This window comes from Zalophus californianus, chromosome 14, assembly GCF_009762305.2.
Source record: "Zalophus californianus isolate mZalCal1 chromosome 14, mZalCal1.pri.v2, whole genome shotgun sequence".
Lineage (NCBI taxonomy): Eukaryota > Metazoa > Chordata > Mammalia > Carnivora > Otariidae > Zalophus > Zalophus californianus.
Window position 1 is genome coordinate 55,375,036 of NC_045608.1, and position 24,023 is coordinate 55,399,058.

The window sequence follows — 24,023 nt, forward strand, 5'->3', positions numbered from 1 at the left end:
CTAGAAATGTTAACAGGAGAATGTTAATGAAAAACCTCTAAAATCGACATGAGAATAGTTTCTTCACTATGAAAATCTATTTCCCCTTCATTTGGAACTACTTAACTTGAAATTGTACTTAGCATTTGCATAATTTTAAGTTCTTATTTATAATTGAATAAAATATCTTTTTAATATTTAACCCCATGTCTATTTTTCTTTTGAAGTTCAAAATTTGGGATGATATATGATAAATTGAGAATATTGCCCTAAAAATTCATTTCACAGTTTAATAATTCCACTTAACCTCATATTTGTTTAGTTTTCTTGTTTTCTTTTTTTCATAAATGATTAGCCCTACAAAATATTGCTGATAAAAGCAATGCTCTTTCTCTACAGAATGTGACCTACAGAGGTAATGAGGAGAAATGTTGACTTTCTGTGAAGTTCAGTTTGACCTAGCTCTCCTATCCTATCTGTACTGTATCTTGGTCATATATACACTTAACCTAAAAGATATGATGAGAGCTCATAGGAATTAAAAATAATTTATTTCAGAATGAATAAAAAATCAAGGTAAAGCACACATGTTCCCAGAGTTCAAAGCTATGATGGCATGATGCTGAGATGCTGAGTGTAGTTCCCAGGAAAGGAGCTTGGTAGTGCACTCTTGCTACTCAGGGTGTGTGCTGCCTCTATCACAGCTTGCTATAAACAAATGCGGAATGCTATTTCCACTTTTTACCTTTTTACACAAAAGAGAAAATTCTCTTTAGGTTTCTTTCAGTTAGTGAAAGAGGTACTAATATAGGCCTTTCATGAAAAGGAATGGTACAAGGCAAACTTTCAAAAAGGAGGGAATACCTGTAATAGCACAAAGGAGATGGATGGGAGCAAAGCTCTACTAGGTTAAGGAAAATGACACCAGACTTGACATCAGACTTGAGCCCAGAGGAACAAAGGAAGAGAGCCAGAAATGATAAATGAGGTAAATATAGAAAAAAGTATATATACTGGTTTTCTTTTCCTTGCTCATATTCTTTAAAAGTGATAAGATTATGTAAGGTAATAATTATAACAATGTATTGTAATATTTATGGATATAATGTAACAATAATATTACAAAAAAAAAAGGAAAAGAGCTATATAGAAGTACTATTTCTGTTTCTCACTGGAAATTAAGATACATGATAGGACCTGAACAACCACTAAGGAAATAATTCAAAAAAGAAAAAAAAAACCATTAAAGAAGTTAAAATGCTACATTAAAAATATTTATTCAAAGCAAAAGAAAAGAGTAAAGGAGAAATAGAACAAAAAAGACATGAGACATGTAGAAAACAAAAGGCAAAATGGCAGATATAGATCCAACAATATCAATAACAACATTAAATGTGAATGTATTAAATAATCCAATTAAAAGACAGAGATTGCTCAAAGGAGCCCGAGGGAAGGTGAGGAGCTGCTGATGGCTGGAAAGAAAATGGGTGAGTCTTTGGTAGTTTGTGATGTCGCTGAAGATTTAGTGGAAAAGGTGAGAAACTTTCGTTTTCGCAAAGAAATGAACAATGCTGCCATTATAATGAAAATTGATAAGGATAAACACCTGGTGGTACTGGATAAAGGGTTTGAGGGCATTTCACTGGATGAACTTAAAGATGAACTGCCTGAATGACAACCTCACTTCATTGTGTATAGTTATAAATACCAACATGAGGATGGAAAAGTTTCATATCCTCTGTGCTTTATTTTCTCCAGTCCTGTTGCATGTAAGCCTGAACAACAGATGATGTATGCTGGGAGTAAGAATAAGCTAGTCCAAACAGCTGAACTAACCAAGGTATTTGAAATAAGAAATACCGAAGACCTAACTGAAGAGTGGTTACATGAGAAACTTGGATTTTTCCACTAATGTGAACTGTGTTTCTAAAGTATTTATGTATTAACCTGACCATACTGGAACCAGACATAAATACTTATGCCTAAAAATATAGCTACCTACAGTTGGTTTCCTGCAGTAAAGAAAAAGTCTTCATTTGTTCGAAGTTTGAACAAAGGGAAAATCATCTTCATAGTAATGAAACTTTGTGAAGTGTTTCCTTATATTTGTAATTGTTAGGTGGACTACTTCTCTCCAGGGACTTTTGTACTCTTGTGACTGATTTCTATAACTTACAGTTCAGAACTTGTTACTATTTACAGACACCATAGGAAAGTGGGTATTAGATTGTGATAGACAACAGTTGCCTCCTTTTGACAAATACTGGATATTAGCAGTTTATATATGAAAATAGCATATTATCACTTGTCAAATCTTTAAAATTTATTTGGGGTAAAAGACTTGAATGACCTAATTTAGAGCCATGAAAAATAATTTACTGTAGTGTAAGTTGCATTACAAGTACACTTGTCACCAATTCCGTATCTTCTTTGGTTTCCTATATCTTTTTAATCAAGTCCAGAAACTTTGTTCATAAGTCATTCATTCTTAAGTTCTGGGAGTTAGATTTTATAGTAGTTATGACTATTATGTTTTCTTCTTACAAGAAATAACATCTTAGTCTTAGAAATTGATAGGTTGGAACTAATCAAGGGCTTCATTCCTGGTTGTGTCATAGCTAGATAGTTTTGGATCTAGGTTAATAACACTTTATTTATAAAGCACCTCTTGATGTTGTCCTGTGAATACAAGTTATTTTAAATGTGTTAATACTGTGCCTTTGATTTGTTAGCTTTAAAGTTAGTTTAAGACTTTTACACTGCCAGTATTCCAGATTTGGTGAAATTAATACATTTGTAAAGGGTCCAAGTAAAACAATTTTCTAATGTGTGTATCTGAAATTTGTAATAAAATCAACTTCAAAAATTCCAACTATCTGCTTGCATTGGTGAATATATGGCAGTTGAAAATTATAATTTGGGGTGTATTTATGATTACCTTTGTGCCATAAGAAAAATTACTTATCGTAAAACCTTGGCCAGAGTTAATAACATTAACATATTAAAAGAAATTGCATCTTATATCCTAAATGTCAGAAGATATTCCGAACTGGACATCCATCATAAAGCAAGGATTCTAATATATAGTGTACTTTAAGAACAACATATAAGTAATTGTTTACCATTACTTTGACAAAAGGTCTTGAGACTGTAAAGACTAACCAAATTTGGTGAGCAAATTCTTATATTAAGACTATCTTAGTCAAAGATACAAATGTAGTGATCCAACGGGGTACGTGCACCCTGATGTTTATAGAAGCAATGTCTACAATAGCCAAACTATGGAAACAGCTAAGATGTCCATCGACAGATGAATGGATGAAGATGTGGTATATATATACAATGGAATAATATGCAGCCATCAAAAGGAATGAAATCTTGCCATTTGCAACAATGTGGTTGGAACTGGAGGGTATTATGCTGGGCGAAATAAGTCAATCAGAGAAAGACACGTCTCATATGATCTCACTGATATAAGGAATTCCTAATCTCAGGAAACAAACTGAGGGTTGCTGGAGTGGTGGGGGGTGGGAGGGATGGGGTGGCTGGGTGATAGACATTGGGGAGGGTATGTGCTATGGTGAGCGCTGTGAATTGTGTAAGACTGTTGAATCACAGACCTGTACCTCTGAAACAAATAATACATTATATGTTAAAATAAAAAAAAGAAAGAAGATAGTAGGAAGGGAAAAATGAAGGGGGGAATTCGGAGGGGGAGATGAACCATGAGAGACTATGGACTCTGAGAAACAAACTGAGGGTTCTAGAGGGGAGAGGGGTGGGAGGATGGGTTAGCCTGGTGATGGGTATTAAAGAGGGCATGTACTGAATAGAGCACTGGGTGTTATATGCAAACAATGAATCATGGAACACTACATCAAAAACTAATGATGTAATGTATGGTGATTAACATAACAATAAAAAATTATTAAAAAAAACTAATGATGTAATGTATGGTGACTAACATAATAAAAAAAAGAATATCTTAGTCATTTCAAAACTAGAAAGACATTATTTTATGTTGGCATATTTTTCATTTATATATTCTTTGCATTTTTTTGAGCTTTCTGTGCCAACACTAATAAAGAGGTAAAGATAGTTGGAATTTTCACAATATTGAATCTCCTGTGGCCAACACTGTTTGGCTTCACTGGTCTAAAAAACAGGAAGCAATAGGAAGTTAGTTGGAAATGAGGAAGTGCTAGAGTGGGCATTTGTTTTGGTTAATGAATGGGAAGGACTTTTTATTCCAATTTCCAGAGAGAACTTCAAACCCAGGAAGTTTACGAATTCTTTAAACAGCTATTTTGATATTGGAGAATAATGCTTATAATTCTGTGGAAATGTAGATATAACCCAAGTGAACGGAGAGTGTTTTTAATGTTTTTAAATGAAGGAAATGAGATTTCATTTCACCATGTTTGCAGCAATAAGGGAAACTAGTGCTGCAAGAAGGTATTTTTTTTATGAGGTTCCTTATTTTATCTTGCATGTTTTAGTTGTTTTGTTTTGTTTTTAAATTTGAAAGTCCTCCATATTGTCAGATGATACTGACTTCCATAAACAGAACTTAGTTCCCCTGTTCTCTAACAGGGACAAAGAGCTGTGAGAAATCATGTTTTTTGAGCTTGTTTGACTCCTTATCAATAGCATGTATTTTGCAAGACAATAGTTTATGATTGGGGAATCAGTAGAACATGTTTTGACTCCCTCAGTCCTATAGGGAGACTTAAAAATCCTATGCTCTAGAGTGTTCTCAGAGTTTTATATAAATTTCCCTCCCATGTAATCAAATTTTGCATTGTTCTTTTTAAGTATATATTCAATTTGCTCTCTTTTTCTGCCTCCTCTCAAATAGTAACTCCAGATTGGATAATTCCAGTTTTTACATTCCACAGCTTTCTGGTGCAGCCATTCCTATTCATATCTTAATCTTTCCCTTTTGGCATCAGCTTTTTTCCTGGGAACCTCCTTCATGGTCTTCTAAGTCAGCCTTAGCTTTGAAATTGTTGACCTTGCATAAGTTCTGCACAGAATCCAATGTTGTCACAATAGAGCCAACTAGTAATTCCAGCATGCTTTTAATATGGTTTCTGTGGCAACATAAATGACATATGAAGAAAACTGTTCTCAGGTTACTATGCTGAAATTCCAAAATGTCAGAGTTTTGAATAGTCTTCGCTTTGTTCTGATATTGAAGCAACCATGTTAAGAGAAAGGTTGTTAGACCGTTTTTTGTTTAATTGACTTCTAAAATAAATGTTCAAATTGCCTATTTCTAAAAAGTTTACTAAATGGCTAGTGCAGTTAAACATACTCCTGTTTAAGAGGGTGTTGCTAAATTTTTTATTACTGTTACTAAATAACCTTTGTAGCAAAATGTCTGTCTGCACTTTTCTCTCCCCTTTTATCTATTTTCAGGAGTCAAATGTAGTCATAAACTGTATCCTGGTATGACACTTGAACTAAAAATTTCCAGTTAGAGGAATTTGTTGCCAAATTAAATTGGGCTGTCTTTACTCCCCACCTATATAGATAGTAAGGAAGGTATACTTAAAAAAATGTTTGGACTACTTTAAAACTTGAGCAATGTCATTTATCCATAATGTGGACTAGTGATGAATAGATATTCTCATGAGAGTTTAAATGCTGCTATTTGGTGGAAGTAGAGACTAACTTGTATTCTATCAATTCAAATATTCTTAGTATGGTCGCTTTCCCTATTTGTTCAATAGACTGATAATACCGGAATCTGTAGAATTTGAGCCTTTACAACTTATGTGAAGAAGTGTCTCAAACATTTCTGGACAAATCTTATTTTGTATTTCTAGAAGAATATAAATCTTTTTAGGACACTTAACACTAACGGCCCCAATTTGACTATTCTTGAGAAATTTGTTTCTTGTTATGCCATTTGGCATTTCAAATCAGTGACCATGTTCCTGTAATATTCAGAACAACTATGTTAGGGTTATGATAGAAACTGTGTTTTCTTGCTTTTTGGAATATAGTTCATACACATATATTACTTGAATATTGTTTGAGATCACTAACTTGCCAGGGCAGTTCCCATGATCTAGATGGTCCAATATAATCTCATTCAGGAGGCTTGAAACATTAATGGTTTCGTCTTGTGAATTTTAACAGTTCCCTGTCATCATTTAACAAACTCAGCAACTGGCACAACTTCTTAAGCTGTGATTTCAGTCTCTACTAGTTCATATTGCATGTTTCTTTTGGACAGTCTTCTGTTAAGCACGGTGCTTGTACTGGTTTAAATAAAATGTAAACATAAAAAAAAGAGATTATCAGACCGGATAAAAACAAAAAACAAAGTAAGATACAACTATATGCTATTTAAAAGAGACACATTTAATTTTTAATTTTTGTTAAAAGACACACATTTTAAATCCAAAGATAGAAAGAGGTTGCAAGAATGGAAAATAATATATTATGCAAACAACAACCACAAAAAAGCTGGAGTGAGTATACTAACATCAGACAAAATAGACTTTAAAACAAAAATGCTACCAGTGTAAATGAGAGGCATTTTATAACGATAAAAGGGTCAATCCATCAGGAAGACATAACAATCATAAAATATGTGAGCCTAATAACAGAGCACCAATGTACATGAAGGAAGATAAACAATGAAGGGAGATAAAGACAATTCAACAATAATAGCTGGATAATAGTTGGAGATTTCAGTACCTCACTTCCAGTAAAATAGGTAGAACAACTAAGCAGAAGATCAACAAGGAAATAGAAGACTTGAACAACCCTATAAACCAACTAGATATAATAGACATCAATAGAATACAGTTCACCAAACAACAGCAGTATATATATTCTTCTCAAGTGCACATGGCTCATTCTCCAAAACAGACCATATGCTAGTCCATAAAACAAATATCCATAAATGCAGAAAGACTGACATAGTAAAAATGTATTTTCTCTGACCTTCATGGAATGAAATTAGAAATCAACAAAAGAAAGAAATTTGGTAAACTCACAAATATATTGAGATTAAACAATATGCTTCTAAATAACCAACTGGTAAAAGAAGTAATCAAAGGGAAATTAGAAAATATTTTTAGGTGAATTAAAATGAAGACACAACATACCCAAACTTATGGTACGCAGCTAAAACAGCAGTGTTGAAAGAAATTTACAGCTGTAAACACTTACATTTTAAAAAAGAATAAAGATCTCTAATCAATAACCTAATTTTCCACCTTAAGGCACTGGGAAAAAAAGACAAAACGTAATTCAAGGGAAAGGAAGTAAATAACAATAATTAGAGTGGAGACTGATGAAATAGAGAATAGTCAAACAATAGACAAAATGAATGAAACCAAGAGGTTCTTTGAAAAAGAACATAATTGAGAACCCATTACCTAGATTGATAAAGAAAAAAGGAGAGAATACTCAAATGATAAGACATAAATGCAGCAGGGGTCACCACTACTGACCTTACAGAAATAAAAGATAAAATGAATACTCTAAATAATTATATGCCTACAAATTACTTAGGTGAAATGGACAAAGTCCTAGAAATATACAAACTACTTAAATTGACTCAAGGATAAGCAATATGAATAGACCTATAAAAGGTAAAGATATTGAATTAGCAATCAAAACTACCATAAAGGAAAGCCCATGCTCATATGGCTTCACTTCCCAATTCTTCCTATGAGGCCTGTATTACCCTGGTCTGAATGCCAGGCAAAGATAACACAAGAAATGAAAATTACAGCTGATATCTTATGAATATGAATCCAAACATCCTCAACAAAATACTAGCAAACCAAATCCAGGAACATGTAAGTAAAATTATATACCACGATCTACTGGAATTTATCTCAGAAATACAAAGTTGGCTTAACATCTGAAAAGTAATTAATCATATCAATAAAATAAGAAACAAAAAACAGATAATCAACTCAACAGACACCCATAAAAACATTTGACAAGGACCACACTCTTTCATGAGAAAAATTCAACAAAGTAGGGAAGGGAACTTCACCAACCTCAGAAGAGACATCTACAAAAACCCAGAGTTAACACCTCAATTAATGGTGAAAGACTGGACGCCTTCATCAGTGATAAGGACCAAAACAAGGACCTACACTCTTGTCACTTCTATTCAAAAGTGTACAGGTGGTTCTAGGTACAGCAATTTTATAAGAAAAAGAAATTATGGCACCTAGAATTAGAAAGGAAGAGGTAAATCTATCCCTATTTGCAATTGAAATGCTTTTGTATGTAGAAATTTCTAAGGAATCCCTTAAAACTCTATTAGAACTAAAGAGTGAATTCAGCAAGGTTGCAGGATACAAGATCCATATACAAAAATTAATAGTATTCTATAGAGTAGCAATGAACAAACCAAATATGAATTTAAAAAAAAAATCCTTTTACAAAAGCATTTAAAAAACTACAACACTTAGGAATACACTTAACAAAAAAGTACAAACCTTATATTCTGAAATCTACAAACTATTTTTGAAAGAAATTGAAGATGTAAATACAAAAAAAAAATACTGTTCATAAATTAGAAGACTTAAAATCGTTAAGATGGCAATACTTCCCATATTGATCTCCAGATTCAAGGAAATCATTACCAGAATCCAAGCTTTTTTTTTTTGAAATTAATATGCTGATTCTAAAATTTATGTAAAACTGCATGGAACTCAGAATACCCAAATCAATTCTGAAAAAGAAGAACAAAATAGGGCGACTCATTCTTCCCAGTTTCAAAACTTGCCACAAAGCTATGGTAATCAAGACAGTGCAGTAATGGCATAGGATAGACATAGAGGTAAATGGAATAGAATTCAGAATCCAAAATAAACCCATGTGGTTATTGTGAACTCACTTTCAACAAAGGTGCCTAAACCATTCAATGAGAAAAGAACAGTCTTTTCAACAAATGGTGCAAAGACATCTGGAGAAAAGAGCTAAAAGTATAAAATTCAGAATAAAACAAGTGATAAATCTTCCATGCCCTTGTATTTGGCAATGGAGTCAGAGATATGACATGAAAAACAGGAGCAACATGAGAAAAATAGATAAATTAGATTTCATCAAAATTATCTGTGATTCAAAGGATGCTTTCAAGAAAATGAAAAGACCACCCACAGAATGGAAGAAAATATTTGCCAATCATATATGATGAGACTTGTATTTAGAACATATAAAAAACATACACAACTTTTTAATAAAAAGACAAATAGCCCAATTTTTTTAAAAGGACAAAGTTTCTGAATAGACATTTCTCCAAAACAGATAAACAAATAACCAAAGAAAAGATGCTTGGCACCAAGAGCTATCAGGGAAATGCACATCAAAAACGTAAGAGATAACATTTCCCACCTACTAAATGGCTAGAATCAAAAAGTCAGATAATATGTGTTTGTGAGGATGTGGAGAAATCAGAACACTCCTATACTGCTGTTGGAAATGTAAATGATACACACAGCTTAGAAAATGGTCTGGCAATACTTCAAGGGTTAATCATAGAGTTACTGTATGAACCAGCAATTCTACTTCCAAGTGTATAGCCAAGAGAAATGAAAGCATACGTCCATACAAAAACTTGCACACATATGCTTATTAGCAGCATTACTCATAACAGAAAAAAAGAAAAAAGAAGAAAACTCAAATGTCCATCAACTGATGAATTGTTAGGCAAAATGTAGTCCTGTATATCCATGCAATGGAATATTATTTGGTCATAAGAAGGAATTAGGTATTAATACATGCTAGAACAAGGATGTACCTTAAAAGTATTATACTAAATCAAAGAAGCCAATCAATCACAAAGACCACATATTACATGTTTCCATTTATATGAAAAGTCCAACTGAGCTGTAAAAGTAGTTTAGTGGCTGCTAAGGGGGCTGAGAGGAATGGAGAGATAGAGTCATAGTTAAAGGGGATGGGGTTTCTCTTTTTTTCCTGTTATTTAACATAATTGGCATATAACATTACATATGTTTAAGATGTACAATGTTATGATTTGTTACCCTTATATACTGCAACATGATTGCCACAGTAGAGTTAGTTAACACCTCATTTTTTTTTTTTTTTTTTTTGGTGAGAACATGTAAGATCTACTCTTCAGCAGCTTTCAAGTATGTAATACAGTATTGTTAACTATAATCACCATGCTATACCTTAGATCCCTAGAACTTATTCAACTTATAACTGAAAGTTTGTTCTTTTTAAGCAACATCTCTCCATTTCCCTCAACCCCAGCCCCTATTATCATTCTACTCTCTGTTTCTATGAGTTTGGCTTTTTTAGATTCCACACATAAGTGATATCCTACATTTGCTACAAGTGGCAGGATTTCCTTCTTTCTCATGGCTAAATTATATATATGTAATTATATACACGCATACCACCTTCTTTATCCATTCATATGTTGACAGACACTTAGGTTCTTTTCTTATCTTTGCTATTGTGAATAATGCTGAATGAACATGGGAGTGCAGATATCTGTTCAAGATCCTGATTTTATTTTCTTTCAATATGTACCTAGAAGTGCAATTGCAGGATCACATGATAGTCCTATTTTTAACTTTCTGAGAAACTTCCATACTGTTTTCCATAATGGTTTTACCAATATACATTCCTACCAACAGTGCACAAGGGTTTCCTTTTCTCCACATCTTTACCAACACTTGTTATCTCTTGTCCTTTTGATAATATCTATTCTAATAGATGGGTGTGAATATCTCATTGTAGTTTTGATTTGCATTTCCCTAATGATTAGTGATGTTGAACATCTTTTCATGTACCCATTGGCCATTTGTATATTTTGTTTGGAAAAATGTCTACTCTTTTTCTGCTCATTTATTAGTCATATTTTTTGTTTTGATTTTTACTATTGAGTTGTATGAGTTTCTTATATATTTTGGATATTAACCCCCTTCAGATATATGATTGGCAAATAGTTTCTCTTATTTTATATGTTGCCTTTCATTTTATTGACTGTTTCTCTTTGGTCAAATAATCTTCGACAAAGCAGGAAAAAATATGCAATGGAAAAAAGGCAGCCTCTTCAATAGATGGTGTTGGGAAAATTGGACAGCTATATACAGAAGAATGAAACTCAACCATTCTTTAACACCATATACAAAGATAAACTCAAAATGGATGAAAGACCTCAATGTGAGACAGGAATCCAACAAAATCCTAGAGGAGAACATAGGCAGTAACCTCTTCAACATGGGCCACAGCAACTTCTTTTCAAGATACATCTCCAAACGCTAGTGAAACAAAAGCAAAAATGAACTTTTGGGACTTTATCAAGATAAAAAGCTTCTGCACAGCAAAGGAAACAGTCAACAACAACAAAAAAAGAGGCAACCTACAGAATGGGAGAAGATATTTGCAAATGACAGTACAAAGGGCTGATATCCGAGATCTATAAAAAACTTCTCAAACTCAACACCCAAAAAACAAATAATCAAGTCAAAAAATGGGCAGAAGACATGAACAGACAATTTTCAAAAGAAGACATACAAACGGTTAACAGACACATGAAAAAATGTTCATCATCATTAGCCCTCAGGGAAATTCAAATCAAAACCACACTGAGATTACTACCTTACACCAGCTAGAATGGCAAAAATTGACAAGGCAAGAAACAGCAAATGTTGGAGAGATTGTGGAGAAAGGGGAACCCTCTTACACTGTTGATGGGAATGCAAGTTGGTAGAGCCACTTTGGAAAACAGTGTGGAGGTGCCTCAAAAAATTAAAAATAAAGCTACCCTATGACCCAGCAATTGTACTACTAGGTATTTACCCCAAAGACACGGATGTAGTGAAAAGGGCCATATGCACCCCAATGTTCATAGCAGCAATGTCTGCAATAGCCAAACTGTGGAAAGAGCCGAGATGCCCTTCAACAGACCAATGGGTAAAGGAGATGTGGTCCATATATACAATAGAACATTACTCATCCATCAGAAAGGAGGAATACCCAACTTTTACATCAACATGGATGGGACTGGAGGAGATTATGCTAAGTGAAATAAGTCAAGCAGAGAAAGTCAGTTATCATATGGTTTCACTTATTTGTGGAACATGAGGAAGAGCATGGAGGACATTAGGAGAAGGAAGGGAAAAATGAAGGGGGGGAAATCGGAGGGAGAGATGAACCATGAGAGACGATGGACTCTGAGAAACAAACTGAGGATATAGAGGGGAGGGGCGTGGGGGGATGGGTTAGCCAGGTGATGGGTGTTAAGGAGGGCATGTATTGCACGGAGCTCTGGGTGTTATATGCAAACAATGAATCATGGAACACTACATCAAAAACTAATGATGTAATGTATAGTGACTAACATAATAAAATTAAATTAAATTAAAAAAAGAAATATTTTAGATTTATTTTTGCTTTTGTTACTTGTGCTTTTTGTGTCATATCCAAAAAATTGTTGCCAAGATCAATGTCAAATAGCTTTTCCCCTATATTTTCATTTAGGAGTTTTATAGTTTCAGATTTTATGTTTAAGGCTTTCATCATTTGTAGTTACTTTTTGTAAGTTGTGTAAATTAGGAATCTAATCTTATTCTTCTGCATGCAGTTGTCCAGTTTTCCCAGCATCATTTATTAAATAGGCTATCATTTTACCATTATTAGCTTTCTTGTAAAATATTAGTTGACCATATATATGGAGTTTATTTTTGGCCTTTTGATTCCTTTCCATTGATCTAGTTCTATTTTTACTCCAGTACCATACTGTTTTGATTAATATAAACTTGTAGTATAGTTTGAAATAAGGAAGTGTGATGCTTCCAGCTTTGTTCTTTCTCAGGATTGTTTCAGTTATTCATTCTTTTGTATTCCATACACATTTTAAGATAATTTTTCCCATTTCTGTGAAAAATGACATTGGAATTTTGATAGGGATTGCATTGAATCTATACATGGCTTTAGGTAGTTTGGTCACTTTAACAATATTTATTTTTCTCTTCTGTGAACACCATATATATTTCCATTTATTTCGTGTGTTCTTCAATTTCTTTCATCAATGTCTTACAGTTTTCAGTGTATAGATATTTTATCTCCATAGTTAAATATATTTGTAAACATCTTATTGTTTTTGATGCTATTGTACATGTGATTTTTTTTATTTTTAGTTATTCTGTTGTTCGTGTATAGAAATGCAATAATTTCTCTATGAAGAATTTGTGTCTTCATCTTTACTGAATTCACTCATTACCTCTAACAGTTTTTTGGTGGAGTGTATAGAATTCCTATATAAGATCACATCATGTAAACAAAGACAAGTTTATTTCTTCCTTTCTTATTTGGATGCCACTACTCTCCTAACCCATGCTCAGGAAACATGTTTTAATTGATCATTTTTAACCTGGGCAAAATGTATCTCCAAAACAAGCACAGTCACTACCAAGTGACTGAAACAAAAACTGAAATCTATTTTCCATTCCTAGGATAAAGATCATTCAATTGTCATATTGACTGGAACATCTCTCAGCCAAGAAATGTAAATCAGGTAGATAAGAAATAGTTTTGGAACATGATCAGGCATTTGGTATTTAATCTGACTGTCCACGAGTAATACAATTTTATTTTTATTTATTTTTTAAAGATTTTTATTTATTTATTGAGAGAGAGAGAGAGAGAGAATGGTCGAGAGAGAGCATGAGAGGGAGGAAGGTCAGAGGGAGAAGCAGACTCCCCGCCGAGCAGGGAGCCCGATGTGGGACTCGATCCCGGGACTCCAGGATCATGACCTGAGCTGAAGGCAGTCGCTTAACCAACTGAGCCACCCAGGCACCCAAGTAATACAATTTTAAAAATATGATATGGCCCCTACAGCCAACCTGCTCAATAGTTGGCCAATTGCTGAAAGAGCAAGAAACCAGGCAAAAGTGCCTATAAAATACAACCAGCTCTTTGGTAATTACTGTAGATTAATTCAATTCCAGAATTTGTTTAAAGAATATATTTTACCTTGATCTCAACACTGTGTTGGATACTTAGGTTTCAACTATGAACAAGATGTTATACATACTTGCCCGATAGATATTTATACTATAGCTACCACGGGGTAAAGACATTGAAGATATTGAAGATATTAGTTTTTATACTAGTCCTTTTTTCCCATTACTATTTCTTTGTTTTCCATTCATCTCTGGCAAAACTTTTGTTGAATATGTCAGTCTGTCTCTGTCTTTATAAAAGAAAATAAGGAGAGATTTGTTACCATCATTGGATCAAAATCTGAAAGTCCCCAGAACACTCCTGATCTGGCATGATATCCAAATTAAATCATAGAATCCCAAGGGGTTAAAATTCAACACTTGATCTTAGCCAAAAGGCCGAGAAGCGATAAAGGGGTTAAAATTCAAGAGAGTGTGAACACCTGACAACGTGTGCTCCTTTTAATATCTATATCATTCTCAGTGCCCGGAAACTCTGCTGCAGACATGACAGAATGCTAATTTCTATTTTCTCTACTCAGAAATAGTGACAGCACTGTCATAACAAAGAAGTTCTTAAAATTCAACAATGACTTTTGAGAGAGAATGTGATTTGATACTGAATTTATTTCCTAAAAGTAAAGAACTATAAACCTGAAATAAAAAAATGTAGCTGAAATATAGCTGAATATATTCTGAAGTGTGAGGTCCTCACAGAAAAAACAGTAAACTAAATTTTAAGGACAAAGATATATTCTTAGATTTTATACATTAGGACAAGAATGTAGGTAGGTCAGGAATCTCAGCACAAAAAAGAATTTTTTTTTAAGATTTTACTGATTTATTTGGCAGAGAGATAGAGAAAAAGCAAGCACAAGCAGGGGCAATGGGAGAGGCAGAGGAAGAAGCAGACTCCCCGTGGAGCCGGGAGCCCGATGAGGGACTTGATCCCAGGACCCTGGAATCATGACCTGAGCCGAAAGCAGACACTTAACTGACTGAGCCACCCAGGCTTCACACAAATAAGAATTATTTCAATTCAGTTATTCCTAATGATTATAAGGAAGATGGTTCAGAAGGCTTTAATTATTTTTAGTGTAGTAGGGTACACTTCAATACAACTTTTTTTTAACTTGAATTCTTCCTAAATATACCTGAGAGATTTAGTGTTTCTAAGCACTACTTCTTTAGCACTGCAGATGATGATAAATAAATTCTCTAATCTCTGACTATAAATTCTTTCTACCAGAGAATCCCAAACTACTTAATTGCCCTCATCCTTTTTTTTTCCTTCTCATACATACAACATTAGCTAAGAACAACATATACTTTACCATCTTCCAGCCAGTCTGATTCAATAAATATTTGTTAGAAATTGCACTCAATCCCAGGACCCCAGGATCATGACCTGAGCCAAAGGCAGACACTTAACTGACTGAGCCACCCAGGCGCCCTAAGCACAGTATTTCTAAAAGGGTAGAACTCAGGTTTCATCATAGGGAGTGTTAAGCCCTAATGCTGAAATTTAAACATAATATTTAGGTACTGGAGTAGGAGGAGCAGAGAATGTTATGGGATGATGGACTAAGAGAGGCAAGTATTCCCAGAATGGGTGTCAAAACAGCTTTGTGGGGGACAGTGACATCTACACAGAGACCTACTTCAGTGATGTGCACTACTATCCACCCAGGTCCCCATGCTAGACACTAGGCCACCAAAATAACTTGTTTAGATTATTTCAAAGGTATTTGAGATTACCTTGATTCCTTCTACCTTGGTTCATCCAGTTTCAGACATCCTAAAAGTATAAATCTTGGCCCGATTAATGACTTCTATAGTGATAGCATCCAAATTCATAAACATAATTTACAAAGACTTTTGAGATGTGGCTCTATTTACTTTTCCAGACTCATTTTTGACACTGTGTCCCTCAGACTCAAAAATCCTGCCATACTGAAGTTCTTTTACTTCCTCAAACATGCCATGCACTGTCTTTCTCTAAGTTTTGTCTCTGCCTGCAACCAGTCCTTCAGCATAGAACACAAGGCTTTTCTCTTGTGTAGCTCCTACTTATTCTTATTTCCTACTTAGATGTTATTTCTTCTGCAAAGGAGGTCCTGACTTCCCAAATCCCAATCAAGCCTCTCCCAGGGCTCCCCCCTCAGCATGTCCTCCTAGCAGGACCCAAGCAGCCTCTGAGAAACAGGGACCACCTCTGTCTTCTTTACCCTGGTATTTCTAGCTGCCAAGATAATACTTGGCTCACAGGAAGGGCTCAATAAATGTCGAATTATGGGTAAGATGTAAAACAGCATAAAATATGTAATATTAAATATAAACTCCAACATAAGTGTTAAATAAGAACTTCCAATACAAACATTAAGTAGTAAATTAAATCCCCATTTACTTTCTCACCCATTAAAAGTTACTACGTGACTTGGGAATATTGTAGATTAATGAAAGTTTCATTAAGAAGTCACTGCCACTTTACTAAAGTTAATGTCAAAAATGATCATGCTTTATATTTAAGGTCAAAACCTGGGATCAGTCCTTCCTAATGTAGACACCCTTTAATTACATTTATCAAACTTGTGTGAAATATTATGGGAATAAACATTATCCCTATTTTTCAAAAAGAGGAGTGCCAAGAAAACTCCGTCATACTCATTCTCTGAGTCCCTGCATAATAATATTTTTGCAGGAGGTACAGAAATAATTTTATTTTACATTTTGCTTTTGGCATTTTTGAAATCTCTACCCAATCTGTGAACTTCTTATGAACAAGTATTAAAGTAAATGATTATCTTTTGGCTTTTATTGATGTTTTCCAGTGTTCCAAAACTTTCATGCAATTATGCTGCCCATGCATATCTTTATTATTGCATGTGTTTTATGATAGGCCATTATCTATTTAGGTAACTGTCTTGCTCAATGGACTGGGTATTTTTAGAACAGACTGCATTTTATTCATCCCCGCATCCTCAGAGCCCAGCATGATACCTGGCAAATAGTAGATCTTCAGTACATTCTTGTTCAATAGATGAAATGAGGTTTACTTTACCAATTTTGCAAATCCAGTACTTCGATCATATTAAACACCTTAGTGAATTAGAAGAGCATACTATTTGGCCTTCTAAAATACAAGTGGAATCACATCTTCCCCCTGCTGAAAAATCCTTTTCTTGTTCCCTTTTCCCTGTAAGATCAAGTCCAAAGCCTTCAGCGTGCCTATGAGATCCTTCATGATCAGGCTTCCACCTCATCTCCTCTCTCCTGCCTCTCCTCTCGTCCTGAGCACACCCCACCACCCATCATTATCATACACACTACACACTCATCCTAGTCTTCAGCATGACTGGCGGCTTATTATTTCCTTAACTTACTGCATTGTTTCATTCATTTACATTCATAACACAAAAAATGATAGATCCTTTTCATTTTGTACTGAGTCCACATTAAACATTTTACAGCTTTTTTTTCTTCCCCATTTGATTCTCATTGCATTTACCAAGTGCCTAGCATTTAACTCAGGGCTTGGTGCATAGCAAATAGCAAATAGCAAATATATGCCGATGACTAAATGAAGAATCCTTAGCAATAAAGATTACTCCCTCACTTCATGGGTAAGTAAATTGATTTAAAGAGAGATTAAGTAATTTGTCTGAGCCCATACAGTTTAGTCAATTCCAGAGATTTGAATCATCTTTCTTCCTTTTTCTGGCTGGAAACTATTTTTCCTTTAAGACCCAGGTCAGGTGGGATATTTTCAGGGAAAAAAAATCTTTTCTGATTCCTCCAAACTTTCATTCCCAGCACTCTTCTCAATAAAATGAGTCATTCTCTTACACATGTGGCTTATTTACTATCCTTAGTGACTGCACTTACCACACTGTCACATTGTAACATGTTTAATGTCTCCCTTCTTTTCTTGATGCCCCTGGAGCACCATTTCCAGTGCTCAGTGTGTAATTGGTGCCCAAAGTTATTTGCCAAATTCAGTTGAAAAGTCAGTGTTAAGATATTGTGTTAAAATATTAATTTAAACTTATATTTAATTTTCATAAAACTATTACTCTAACCATATATCATTTTTAAAAGCATACAAATCCAACAAACCCTTTTACTATACTGCCTTTTTCTGAGGAAATCGTATATTGATTCATGCCTCAGTTCTTTGAGATCTGCCTTTGTTTTCACCACTCAACTGAAACTGCCTTCTGGATGGTCTCCAGGGACATCCAAGTCAAAGGTTCCTTTCACTTTGCCTTCTCCTCCACTCTCAAAATGCTCCATTGTCCCCCTTTCTTTCACTCTGGGCCTGGACCTGCTAAGTTCTCTGTTTTCTGGCTCTTTGTCAGTTTCATCTCTATCCTTCCTCACTGTTTTCTCTTCTTTCTTCCATAGAAAAGGCTCAGGTTTGTTGGCTGGCCACTTCCTGTCTGGCTTCACATCTGCTGACACAGCAGATGACCCCTACTTCTTTCCTCCCAGTTTTTCTGCTATCTGTTGGCCTCACATTTCCATCTGTCATCAGCCATGCCTAACCAACCCTCTAGCACCTGAAGCTCCATAAGCTCAAAACAAACTGGCACAGCTCCTGCCCTGGCAAGGGCCCTTGTACCTCTCCCCTGGAAGGGTTCTCTGTACCCCCTATCTCTAGCATCCTCAAACCATTCTATGAAGAATGGCTGAGCCATCCATCCTCCTGCCCAAGATCATGCTCACTGCATCATTCTCATGCTCACATCTTTCTGTAGTTCCCCATGCTCACAGATATAAACCAAATAGCATATTAGGATTGGCCCTGGAAAATATTCCCCCCTGACTTGCTTTTATGCACCCTTGAGTCTATCCAAACTCATGGTTATTTGCTTCCAGGTCAGTTTGGTGCCTTCTTGCTTTTGTGACTTAACTCTCCTCTTCTCGCCTCCTCAAATTTCTCTCATCACAGCTATACTTATTCTTTCATTCATACACACAGTGTTTCCTCTATGAACCCTTCTTCAGTCATCTGCTTTGTGTTTTCATGGAACATCTTTGCATGTAATGATTGGCATTCATATATTTTTACCTTTTGTTTTTGTTATATAGTAGCTCTTTCAGAAGCCGTTCGATAGCACCCACAATCTCTGGTATGGCACCCTGCCTATACAGGAACTGAGGAATACATAGAAACCCATATAATACATCCAAACCCATATAATTCACACCAAGAGAGAATGCTAAGGTAAATTACGGACTTTGGGCAATTATGATGTATCAATACAGGTTCATCAATTTTAACATATGTATGACTCTGCTAGGGGATGTTAATACATGTGTGGGAACAAGGGGGATATGGGGAGTCTCTGTACCTTCCTCTAAATTTTTCTGTGGACCTAAAACTACTCTAAAAAAATTAAGTCTTAAAAAATTATGTCTGAAACACCAAAGTGAAACCAATTAAAAAGCCAATCAATTCTCTTTACACTTAGTGTGCACGTTTGAGAATCAGGACACAAGACCTCATAAACTCCCAAATATCTCTTTTACCAGCCTGCAATGATGTTATGCTCATCAATCATCATATTAGAAATTCAATTCATTTGAGTCACTGTTTTTTTGTTAAGTGAAATATATTTGACATATAACACTGTGTAAATTTAAAGTGTATAATATGTTAATTTGATACATTCACGTATAGTTATGATTGACATTATAGCAATAATTAGCACCTCTATCACACCACATGATTATCATTTCTTTTTAGTGATGGCAATAATCGAGATCAAGTCTCTCAGCAAGTTTGATTATTATAATATGATATTGTTGTCTATATTCACTACACTGTGCGTTAGCGCTCTAAGACTTATTTACAATTTGTTGCCAATTTGTATCCTGAAACAACATCTGTCCTGTTTTCCCACCTCCCACTGTCCCCTGGTAAACACTATCTTATTCTCTGTTTTTACAAGTTTGGCTTTTTTTTTTTTTCTAGATTCCACATATAAGTGATATCATAGTATTTGTCTTTCTCTGTCTAACTTATCTCAGTCTAACTTATCTCACTTAGCATAATGTCCTCAAGGCCATCCATGTTGTTGCAAATAGCAAGATGTCCTTCTTTCTCATGGCTGAATAATATTCACATATATATGTTTTTTATATATATAAAACAATTAAGATATAGAAGATATGAGATATATATATATCTTTTTGATACCCTGTTTTCATTTCTTTTAGACATATACCTAGAAGTGGAATTCCTGGATCGTACAGTAGATCTATTTTTAATTTTCTGAAAAACCCCCATATGGTTTTCCACAGGGACTGAACAAATTTACATTCCTATAGCATTGTACAAGGGTTCCCTTTCCTCTACATCTTCTCCCATACTTATCTTCTTTTGTCTTCCTGATGATAGGCATTCTAACAGCTGTGAGATCATATCTCAGTGTGGTTTTGATTTCCATTTTTCTGATGATAAGTAATGTTGAGCATCTTTCCATGTCCTTTTGGCCACTTGGACGACCTCTTTGGAAAAATGTCTATTTAGTTCTTCTGCCTCTTTTTAAATCTGACTTTTTTGTTTTTGTTACTGAGTTGTTATGCATTCTATATATATTTTGGATATTAACCCTTTATCTGATATATGCTTTGCAAAAATTTTCTCCCATTCTCTAGGTTGCCTATTCATTTTGATTGTTTCCTTTGCTGTGCAAAAGCTTTTATATTTGATGTAATCCCATTTGCTGGGTTTTTTTGTTTTGTTTTGTTTTTTAAAGATTTTTTTTATTTATTTGACAGAAAGAGACACAGCGAGAGAGGGAACACAAGCAGGGGGAGTGGGAGAGGGAGAAGCAGGCTTCCTGCTGAGCAGGGAGCCCGATGCGGGGCTCGATCCCAGGACCCTGGGATCATGACCTGAGCCAAAGGCAGATGCTTAATGACTGAGCCACCCGGGCGCCCCCCCCATTTGTTGGTTTTTGATGTCATATTCAATTGAGTCACGACGGTGAAATATAATGAGAATCTAAGGCCCAGAGAAATAAGATTGTATACATATTACCTGGAATAGGACATACTCATATTCCAGATTAAGGTCAGAGTAAACTACATAGGAGGAAGTTTGGGGAAGCCAGGTGGCAATGTGAGGAAAGTGGTGATATAAGAAAGTGGGTGGGATAAGATCAATACGATTTATTCCCACATCCCTGCATCATTTTTGTTCAACAAACATTTTGTAAGGAGCAAGTTTTATGCATGTAAATCACTTTAAGGCGTAACCATACAATCCACCACCGACACAATTTATCATCCTGCCTCCTTGTCCTTATTCCTCATGGATCTTTCTCCCTAGAAGTTCGGAAAAGAAAAGTTTCTTTTTCCCCCGCTGAGGTAATCAAGACAGATACCATAAAGGAAGTGACATTTGAATTGGACAGATTCCAACAGGGTCAGGAAGATTTTAACAAGCAGAAATTGCAAGGTATCCTAGGATCTATTTCCATGAGTGCCTGTTACATATTCACAGAAATAGGTCCTAGAATAAATGCCTATAAAATACCTCTGGGAATGTATTACATATTCCAGGTGCCTGGAAAATAGGTGTAACTAAAAGGAAATAAGGAAGAAGAAGGAATAAAGGAAGAAAAGATAGTATTTGCTAGATAAGATAAAATAAAGTAAAACGCTCCTCCAAATTGCCAATCTCAGTAAGTACTTGGTAGGCTATAAAAAAGGGATATTCAACTTTCCAAATAAATATTTATGAGTCAAGAATGTTTTTGCAAGATTTAGCTAAGCCCCAAACTCTGGAGCCAGTAACAACTACCACAGCAATTCCATTTATTATGTGCTTATATAAACAATTGTCACAATTGTCTATAGATTAAGTATTATTATCCCCATGTAATTAATGAAATATCCAGGCTTAAAAGGTAGACTTGCTCCAGGTCACAGAGTTGATCAGTGTGTCTTCCTGATCAAGTAGTAACTGTGAGCCATAAAATAGCCTCTGGGGGTCTCAGCACCAAGTTAAATATGCTGCTCATTTCAGGCCCTACCCCATGATCTCAATTCAAATTGTATGTTTGAAATGTGGGGGGCCAAATGATTGGGGGCTTAAATCCAAAGTCTAGAAATTCTTAGTGTAACCATATTTATAATGTCACTGGGTCTTAGTTTTCCCATCTGTAAAAATGGGAATAATAACAGAACCTAATTCCATTGGGTTATATGAGGATTACATGAGTTAGTTTTTAGAATACTGCCTGAACTCATGGTAAGAACTCAATTATGTTACCTTTCATTATTATTCATTGGGATGAAAGTTTGTGGCTTATTACTTGATCCTTTTCTTTAAACTCTCATCCATGTTATTCTCTCAATTCCAAATAACCCCAAGATCTTCAATTCAAAAATATTTTTTAAAAATCATACTAATAACAAGGTTACAGATAGTTGCTTTCAGGAATATACTTTAACACTCATCAAATATTTAATATTAATGAAAACAATATAAATTTATTATATTGAGACAAATTAGAATATATTGGTCTTGGTCGCTGGTATTTCTTCTTTTATTCTGTCCCCAAATTTGGGTCAATATCAAAGTGTTTCACAATGTGTCCTGGTAGTACCAATTATTTTGAGATGTGTATGAATTACTTCTGGGTATATTAATTACAGTTCTCTCACTTAGAGTTCCTCTACCATTCTCAAATAACCTACAGACCAAATGATATTTTAAAAATATCAAACATTTTATCTTATCCCCAATGACAGAATACAAATGTAAGACAGATAAATAAACATACACAGGCAAAACAAAGCAAAAAACCCAACCCAAAACAAAACAAACAAAATTACACAAAGCACACGAAATACAACCCTATTTCTTTTTGAGCTATTGATTAACCACCAAATAAAGACAAAGATAATAATTGGTCATTTTCCTTGGTTTTGTATTTTGGCCAAAAATATAATGTATTACTCTAACCAGATGCATAGCACTGATGGCTGAAGGATCAGTTGAGATTTTGTATTGAACTGATTGAACTCATATGTTTAAAAGGGAACTCAAAATGTATATTTTGTTGCATATGGAGAATTAAAATCAACTTCACTTTGCACATTTCAGGGTATAAATTTTAGAAGCCCCTTGTCTTCTCCATTCTCCTGAGATAACAAATGTGAAATGAGCAAACATAGACTAGATCATGCATAGTAGGCACTCACAAATGTTGACTTTACCCCTTCTCTTCCTATAAGAACATATCAAGAATATAAGCATATGCAGGTGGTAACCATGACAGCATAATGATTCAGAAGGACACAGATCTGGGTATTAGGAGTCACTTGAATGGGTCTTAATTTCTTCATCTGGAAAATGAAGCAGTTTTAAAATTATATTATTCTACAGAGTAGTTAGTTAATTTAATGATCCCTGAATAAGGCACATATTTTTTTGCTAAAGCATTATACACATTTAAATTTAGGTTGCAAATACGATAGACACTACAAAAAAATCATATGATACTATATCCTTCTTATATATCTTTTGATTAAAAAAAGATCTTCTAAGGACAGAAGGAAAAATATGTTGAATAATGAGAACTGAAGTCCACACAACTTTATATTTTATAAAACACATACACACACTCTCTATCTATATATAATACATATGTAAATATATATGTATATATGTAAAATATATGAAGATGTCATCTTAAATTGGTAGTTAGCAAAATATAAGTCTAAAATTTACCTTGGGGCTTTTCAAGGACCCACTTTAACTCAACTACCCATTTATTTACATTTACGCACAAAAAGCAACAATGGATACATGCTTAGTTTTCTAATAGAAGCACTAGTATATTATTTTTATGTAAAATAATTCATATAGGAAGGCAAAACAAATATATGTATAATAAATGACACTGCAGATATGTGCCATTTATCAAGGGACTATTCTCCAATTGTTTTAAATCTCTGCCTCTCTGGAGAGTGTGCTCATCATAGTCACCATATGGTCCACAGAGATAACTAGACCTACACAACATCAACCAGTATGTGGGTATGGTGAAAAGCACATGGGCT

The 24,023-nt window shown here is 34.6% G+C and overlaps 1 protein-coding gene and 1 pseudogene across 15 annotated transcripts in view; one reads left to right on the plus strand and one right to left on the minus strand.

The window, feature by feature from the left end:
• NOL4 (nucleolar protein 4) overlaps nucleotides 1–24,023 on the minus strand; it is a 412,809-nt gene that overhangs the window by 167,710 nt on the left and 221,076 nt on the right. The gene's annotated exons all lie outside the window — the stretch shown is intronic.
• LOC113913211 lies at nucleotides 1,463–1,891 on the plus strand (annotated as a pseudogene).